Below are 8,898 nucleotides of genomic sequence, written 5' to 3'. Positions count from 1 at the left end.
AAAAAGGTATAATAACAGGCTGTACCATCTCAGTTACGCTCTTTGCCCTGGCAATGAACATGGTGGTAAAGGCTGCAGAGGTGGAGTGCAGAGGGCCGTTAACAAGGTCAGGTGTTCGTCAGCCCCCTATCAGAGCCTATATGGATGACCTCACCATTACAACATCATCAGTTCCCGGGTGTAGGTGGATCTTGCAAGGTCTTGAGAGACTCATCTCATGGGCAAGGATGAGTTTTAAACCTTCCAAGTCAAGATCGATGGTACTGAAGAAGGGCAAGGTGACGGACAAGTTCCGGTTCTCAATTTCAGGAACCATTATTCCATCCATAACGGAACAACCAGTTAAGAGCTTGGGGAAACTCTTTGACTCCAGCCTGAAAGACTCTACTGCTATTCAGAAGGCAAATGAGGAGCTGGGAGCGTGGCTTATTAAGGTGGATAAGTCCGGCTTGCCTGGAAGATTTAAAGCCTGGATCTACCAGCATTCCATCCTGCCCCGAATCCTGTGGCCCTTGCTTGTCTATACAGTTCCAATAACTACTGTGGAATCCCTTGAAAGAAAGATCAGTGGCTTTCTTCGTAAGTGGCTGGGACTTCCCCGCAGTCTCACCAGCGCTGCCTTGTATGGGACAAGCAACAGCGTGCAGTTACCCTTCAGTGGTCTCACAGAAGAGTTCAAGGTGGCTCGCACACGAGAAGCCCTACAGTACAGAGATTCTAAAGACTGCAAGGTGGCATCAGCAGGCATTGAGGTAAGGACAGGAAGAAAGTGGAAGGCTGAGAAGGCAGTTGAGGTGGTGGAGTCACGCCTAAGGCAGAAAACACTAATGGGGGTCTTAGCAACAGGGGGAGCAGGCTTGGGGTACGTCCCAAAGGCCCAGGTCAGCAGGGCACAGGGAAAGGAGAGACACCAGCTACTCCAGGAAGAGGTCCGAGCAGGTGTGGAGGAGGAGCGAGTAAGCAGAGCTGTAGGCCTTGAGCGGCAGGGAGCATGGACAAGGTGGGAGGGCACCTTGCAGCGCAAGGTCACCTGGGCAAACATCATGCAGGCAGACTTCCACCGGATCCGATTCCTAGTGCAGGCAGTATACGACACTCTGCCAAGCCCAGCAAACCTCCATCTGTGGGGAAAGCGCGAGACACCTGCCTGTCCCCTGTGCTCTGGAAGAGGGACCCTAGAACACCTCCTTAGCAGCTGCCCAAGGGCCCTGGCCGATGGTCGGTATCGTTGGCGGCACGACCAGGTGCTCAGAGTAGTTGCTGAAAAGATTGCCTCAGCAATCAGCACCAGCAAGCATCATCATGCTCCGAGGAAGGCAATCTCTTTTATTAAGGCTGGAGAGAAACCCCAGGTGCGCCCACATTTGACAACTGGCCTTCTCAACACAGCCTCTGATTGGCAGCTACAGGCTGACCTGGGTAAACAACTAAAGTTCCCTCAGAACATTGCAAAAACATCACTCCGGCCAGACATGATAATTATTTCTGAGGCCTCAAAACAGCTGATCATGCTGGAACTCACAGTGCCCTGGGAAGAGCGGATTGAGGAGGCTAATGAAAGGAAACGAGGAAAGTACCAGGAACTAGTGCAAGAGTGCAGGGGAAGGGGCTGGAAGACTTTCTATGAGCCCATAGAAGTGGGTTGTAGGGGCTTTGCAGGACGATCACTCTGCAAAGTCCTAGGCCGGCTGGGCGTGGCTGGGGCAGCCAAGAAGAGGGCCATCCAGGCTGTGAGTGAAGTGGCAGAGAAAGCCACAAGGTGGCTGTGGATTAAGAGGGCTGATCCGTGGGTAGCTACTGGTACGCAAGTCGGGGCCTGATCACCCCCGGCTGGGTCGCCTGGGCGAGGGTGTATGATGTTGTGAGACCCGAAACACCTGATGACCCTAGGATACATCACTGAAGATGCGTACCAGTGCATCCAGGAGATGTGTCTTTATAGTTAAACTCTGGCTGAGCCAGTGACGCCTAGGAAGAGTCTAGGTGACAACCAAGAAAGTTTGGTGACGACTGGAGAGACAGATGACAGCTCGGAAAGACGGCTCCAGGGGCAGGGTGGGCTAGCATCCCGGTCTGCAGTTTTCGCGAGAAAGCACCCAAAAAGCTATGGAAAGCCCTAAAGAAAGATACCCCCAGGAGACCCCGAGAGGGGGGGAGGATGAGGTCTCCAATCGGACGGACTTAAGGTTAACGACTAATGCAATGGAAAGGACTACGAGTAAGACATGTATCTGCGGCAAGCTGTGCAAGAACCAGCGTGGCCTAAATGTCCATCAGGCTAGAATGAAATGTTTGGAGCGGGAGAGTGAGGTGCAACGCACAGGTCCTGAACCTGGTGAGACGCAGGAGGAGCCCGGCCAGGAGGCACCCCACAGAGCCCAGTCCCTCCATGCACAGGACTCTTCCAATCCAAGCAGTGTAGTTCCACAACAGCGGATTAAGTGGCCCCCAGCCAGCAGCCAGAGCGAGTGGCAGAAGTTTGATGAGGATGTCTCCAACATCATACAAGCTGTGGCCAAAAGAGAGAGACCCGAAACACCTGATGACCCTAGGATACATCACTGAAGATGCGTACCAGTGCATCCAGGAGATGTGTCTTTATAGAATAAAGCACCAAATCCACACTTTTAAGCTTAAATTCTTTTTAATCAATTTTAAATCATGCTTTTTATTTTTGTTTTTTAATGTCTCTGTAAAGCACTTTGAATGACCTTGTTGTTGAATTGTGCTATATAAATAAACTCGCCTTACTGAATACTATGTCACTTATTTATGTGCAAATGTTTAATAATGAAGAACATTAAAGCATTACTGTTGGCCACATGTCGGCAAAGTTATGTGACATTAGTGATGTTTGTACTGACTTGGTTTTAAAGCCTTTAAAATATTCGCTGTTCAATAGTCGACCTTAATCTTACAGAGAATGTGATGATTTTATGGATAATTAAAGTCAGTCATATATCCACAAACACAACAAGCTGAAAGTCAGTGATGCTGCTCGGTTTGCAGTCCTGAATATCACGGCACAAGCAGGATTCACTGCACTGTTAATGTTAGCTATGTTATATTGCTGCCTCTGTTCGGTGGTGTCGAGCCAAACGGACTTTAACGTGTGTTTGAACGAGCTGACGGTTCACTCGTTAAGCTGAAAGAAAGATGCCTCCGTGCAAGCTTGAACATGTTGCGTGTGCCGTCGGAACTGGATTTCAGTCTAAACTGGTGTCCGTGTTGGTCCTGCAGAGAATCAGAGTTGGAAAAGTTGTTAATGTAGCAAAAAACAAAATGTAATGCATTTTGTTCATAATCTCTTTAAAGTCATGATCTTTTTTTTTATCGCTGTCACTGGAGTGGGTAAATGAGTCTGCAAAGTTAAAAAAACAGATTTACATTTATTGTTTATTACTTTTATCGTCATCATCCCATTTATACACATTTAAGAAATAACGTGTAAAATAACCTTTTGTTTGCATTTGGAGACTCGGCGTTTGAACCATCCCAGATATCTGCACCAGGGAACCAACTTCTCAAGCCGGTAAAAAGGTCAAGGACACAGTTACATGATCGCTAAACTAACCTGTTTTTGAATAAAAGAAAACCATATAAGCATGATCCCTGGAATCTCGGTTTAAAAAAAGAGAAGCACTACAAATTACTTTTCTTATGTTTAGTATACAGGAGTTGCTGCTCACACTCTGAGTTGCACTAGTGTGTCTGTCAGACGCCCGCACGCGCAGTCACGCCGGACACTTCCTGACCTTATTTCCACGAGCCCTCGACTCAGCTGCAAAGTTCTTACGGGGTCAGTTTCATCAGAATTATCTGCCATCATTCAGACATAAGTTGAGCAATGGTTTAACCAATTTTTTCCATCAAGCCATGAAGGGAATTAAACAGAACATAGGATGTAAGTTAAGGAAATATAAGTTTGACCTTGGAGCACATCTCCTTCAGCGTTCACAATAATGGATTGCGTTTCTCTCAGTCAACTGACTGTTTAGGGGGGAAAGCGGCTAATAGTTAGTGGGCTCTGTGTTTGTTGTTTTTTAATCACACTAGGAGTGAACAAAAGCAGAAAACAACCCTGTAAAGATGCAGACTGTGATAGTCTGGTTTATACCACAAATCTTACCAGCTGTAACTGAGTTTTTTGTGGTTTAAGTTATAAGTACGTGTCAAGACTTCTGTCTCCCAGCAACATTGCCGATGTGATCCTTCTTTTTTGTTCCCTATTAATGATCTACGGTAATATGTGATATTGCCGCCATAAAATAATAAGGCTTTAATGAAATCATTGTGATACAGAGATTTGGATTCTTGTGCGTGCAATGTGCATGAAGTAGATAAACAAGAAATTTAGTCAAGATTGGATGTACTTCTGTGTTTACCAACTGCTCCAAACTGACTTTATGCTTCATACGTGTCAACTCAGGGAACTCCTGTTGTGACCTCCCCTCTGTGAGCACACACACACACACACACGCACGCACGCACGCACACACACACATGCACACACACACATGCACACACAGAAAGAGAGAAACAGAGATCATTAATGCAGAGGATTGCAGCAGCTCTTGTATTTTCACTCTCTGCTGGATTTTAGATGAACAGTCACATAAATCTCGCTCCAAATTATTTGAAAAAAACATCAAAGTATCACAGTATCGTGTTTTTTTGTTAGGGTCAAACTTCTCTTTGGGTAAAAATTAAGCCAACATCCAAGTGTCAAAGGTCGGTTCCAGGATGAAGGTCAAAGGGAAAGTCCCTGGGACGCTTCCGGTTATGTTTCCATCCGGCGTAGTCATCTGACGGGTCCGTGCTATATCGCCCTTCCTGACCCGGACTGGTATAACGTTTTGTAGAAAAGTTTGATCGATTCGCATGTCTGTCTGTGCTGTGCTTTACAAACACTCTTAAAGAAAAACAAACATCAGCCAAACACACGGTTCATCCTGATTGTCAGGTGTCGGCCATCCAGATTCCAGAGGTGCTGTGAAAGGTCATAAAGTTAACACTGTGCTGTAAAAAGAAGGCTGGAGTGCACAGAAACTGGTAGAGATGCAGGTATCTGGTCGTCCTGGGTTCCACAGACTATAAGCTAAAAAGAATAAACACATTAAGTTGCTGCACATTTGTAGAATAACATTTGAGATTACTTTAAAAATATTTTTTTATTACATTAAATGTAAACAGTCAAATGGAAGTCTTTGTAAAGTTATTTCATGATATTTATATTATGAAAAGCAGAGTTTTGACAATTTAAGGTTTTTACATTTTTAGATAAAATAAACACAAAAAAACAAATAACAAGAACACAAAACTGGCAAACCCAACCAAAACTGACCAAAATCTACTGAAAATACTCCCACATGACAGAACCTCTCCTCTGCCTCTCTGGCTCCATATCTCTCAATAGAACGATCTGTGGTTTGCTATCTCTCACCATCAGAACACTCCACAAATCCTGCGAATGACTCACTTCCTTATAAACAGTGTTGGCAAGTTATTTTGAAAAAGTAATTAATTATAGTTACTAGATACTTCTTCAAATAAGTCACTTAGTTAGTAACTGAGTTACAAGATTCTGAAAGTAATGAATTACTTGAAAAGTAACTATAGCGTTACTTTAAAAAAACGTTTAACCCTCTGGGCTCCAGGGGATAATTGGCCAATTTTAACTACTTTTGATTTTACCTCCATATTTCACCTTTACAAACGATTTACTTTGCCTTGTTTGGCATCATTCTTTTCAGCACAACCTCACATGTCTGAATTTACAGTCATGTTCTCATTTTGACATACTGTACTGACACAATTGATCTAAAATCAGACAAAAACATAAAATCTGAGTAGAAAAAGTTATATATTTTACTGTAACAACCACAAACATGTTTAATGAATCACATTTCATAATTTTACATGCAAATATTAATTGACAATTTTAAAATCATATGCAAAAGTTTTGCAAACAACAAAGTTTTTGCAGCCATTTACCTTTTACCCCTTTTTTATAACCATTTCAAACAATTTACAGAACAATCAGCTGTTCTGCATTCAATAAGATGCCACACAAATTATTTGTGCCACTCCAAATATTTCTGTCCACTATAAAGGAAAACATCACAGCCTGATACCTGCAGGTCTGACAGCAGCAGGTGTATCACTGCTGTTTCTACCTGGAGACAGCAGTCGCTACTACTAGACACTACCTTTGTTCAATAATTAGACACAATAACAGTACTTTCATTACAGCAAATATATATGGTTACAATAATAAATCTGAAAATGATAAATTACTTGACTCCTTAGAAGAAATAATGAATAACTCCTTACTAAAAGATAAAATGGTTAGAATGCAGATTAATAAATTAATGGCTCATTATGGAATAAAGCTAACACAGAGAAGTCCTTTTGTACCAATTGGGAACTTTTTAAATTTGAAGCATGCAAATTCTTGAGAAGATATGGGAGTCAAATTATTAAATCAAGGAAAGCTGAAGAGGAAGAAGTGATCAGCAAAATTGCCTCTTATTACCAGAAATCCCCAGAAGAAATCTCAGAGGAAGATAAATTAACTTTACTAGACCTTCAAAATAAATTGGACGGTTTATATCAGAATCAGAATCAGAATACTTTATTGATCCCTGGGGGAAATTATTTTTTGTTACAGTGCTCCATTTTAAACCAATATTAAAACAAGACAGACAATACGCTAATATATATCGATGCAAGGCTGAGGGTGCTTTTGTAAGATCCAGGAAGAGGTGGCTGGAGGAGGGAGAACAAAATTCTGCTTTTTCAGGCTTGAAAAATACAGATCCAAAACCAACTAAATATTAATGGCACTGTCTCTGACAATCCTAGAGAAATTTCACATTTCTGTGCCAAATTCTATACTAAACTGTACAACTCAAACTATGATGAGGATGTCTCAACACTGTTTCTCAATAATATTAAAAACCTAAAAACTATTGTTGTGGAAGATAGAAGTCTCTGTGACAGCCCTCTGACTGTGGAGGAAGTTTGTAATTCTATTTCTGCACTTAAGGCCAACAAATCTCCTGGCACAGATGGTTCAACTGCAGAGTTTTATACATCATTTTCTAATCTCCTGGCTGCGTTCTTACTGCAGGTTTTCATAGAAAGTATAGAGAATAACACCCTCCCTCCTACTCTTACTCAGGGTCTCATAACACTTATTCCAAAGCCAAACAAAGACTTACTTCTTATTGATAATTGGAGACCCGTCTGTCTGCTCAATAATGACTATGAGATTATGGTTTTAGTACTTACTAACAGAATTAAAGAGTTTTTGGATACAATTATCGATGAGACACAATCAGGCTTTATGAGAAACAGACACATTTCTAATAACATTAGACTGGTTTTGGATCTACACTCAACAAAAATATAAACGCAACACCTTTGTTACTGCTCCCATTCCCCATGGGATGGATGTAGAGACCTAAAATTCATTCCAGATACACAATATAACCATCCCTCCCAAACAGTGGTCACAAATCAGTCCAAATGTGTGGTAGTGGGCACATCTGCCATATTGAGATAATCCATCCCACCTCACAGGTGTGCCACATCAGGATGCTGATCTGACATCATGAGTAGTGCACAGGTGTACCTCAGACTGCCCACAACAAAAGGCCACCCTGGAATGTGCAGTTTTTTGCGCTATTGGGGGTCTGGGGACCCAGAACCGGTCAGTATCTGGTGTGACCACCATTTGCCTCATGCAGTGCAACACATCGTCGCATGGAGTCTATCAGATTGTCAATTGTGGCCTGTGGAATGTTGGTCCACTCCACTTCAATGGCTGTGCGAGGTTGTTGGATATTCGTGGGAACTGGTACACGCTGTCGTGAAAATTAGTAAAGACATCGACCGCATGCTCTTTAATTTTATATGGAAAAACCATAAGCAGGTCCTCTTAGCGTGGACCCTCATTTATAAACACAACTTCTCACCACACATATAACTCATCTGGAACAACAGAGATATTTTATTTCAAAACAAATCACTTTTCCTGGAAACTTGGGTCCAAAATGGGATCCTATTGGTGGCTCAGCTGGTTAATAAAGAGGGAGTACGACTTACTTACAATGAATTCCTTACACTATATAATTTCCCGTAAGTGTTTGGGAATTCTCAATGGTGCTTGGTGCCATACCCTCAGGTACTTTAATGTTATATAAAAACACTGACAGTTCAATATCTACCTCAGTCACTCTCCCTGATCCAGCTGAGTCAGCAGTGGGAAAAATCTGCTTTTCACAGGAACTTGGTAACAGCAATAAGAGAATACGTAGTTTATTCCAAGAAGATATCATGTCTCTCCCATATATATAATATCTTACTGGAACCGACATGTTCCAGATATCACCTGGAAGACAGTCTGGATGATCCCATAAATATCTAATTGTAAACAAGGTGAAGGAAATCTCATATAAAATTCTTCATAAATGTTACCCAGCCAGTCACTATATGGTAACATTTAAAAGAGACTCACGTACTCATATAATAATTTTTTTTACCCCTGGTTTTGTATGTTCATGTTCTGTTCTTTCTTAAACTTCATCTATTTGTATGTTGTATACTTATTGTGTGTTCAATAAAGTTCAGTAAAAAAGTACGTTCTAAATGAAGCTTCAGACGTCACTAATCACGTGACTCTGGCCAAACGAATCAAGCCTCGACACGGTGCTTCTGAAGCAGCGTGTTGATCTTTTTCACACAGGCACCGGAGCGTCAGCTTCAAGCGGACCATCGCTACCTCTCACATCTAAAGGTAAGTGTCAAGGTAACTTTGAACTGAGTTCAGTCAATCTCGAGTTTTTCGAAGTTTTCTGAATGAAGTTTTCTGTTGCTCTCTGTGAGAGGAGACCG

The 8,898-nt window shown here is 42.3% G+C and overlaps 1 protein-coding gene and 1 long non-coding RNA gene across 3 annotated transcripts in view; one reads left to right on the top strand and one right to left on the bottom strand.

Annotated features, from left to right (window-relative positions):
• The window catches only part of LOC309714053 (zinc finger MYM-type protein 1-like), a 54,968-nt gene that overhangs the window by 19,537 nt on the left and 26,533 nt on the right, over window positions 1-8,898 (top strand). Inside the window, exon 1 of one of the 2 annotated variants that reach the window (XM_082546125.1) lies at window positions 8,555-8,800. The exons of the other annotated variant lie outside the window; for it this stretch is intronic. The gene's annotated coding sequence lies outside the window, so the exon portion shown is untranslated. Of the gene's footprint in view, window positions 1-8,554; window positions 8,801-8,898 lie in introns of those variants that run through there. 2 annotated transcript variants of the gene reach the window in all.
• Window positions 4,554-5,946, bottom strand: LOC309713725. Its single transcript, XR_014278659.1, has 2 exons — window positions 5,345-5,946; window positions 4,554-5,098 (listed from the first exon to the last, which is right to left on the bottom strand). It is a non-coding gene; the product is annotated as an uncharacterized lncRNA (long non-coding RNA).

This window comes from Aulonocara stuartgranti (genome assembly GCF_965226115.1).
Source record: "Aulonocara stuartgranti genome assembly, chromosome: 9".
Lineage (NCBI taxonomy): Eukaryota > Metazoa > Chordata > Actinopteri > Cichliformes > Cichlidae > Aulonocara > Aulonocara stuartgranti.
Note: the sequence above shows the minus strand (reverse complement) of the source record. Positions and strands in the feature narration are given on the sequence as shown.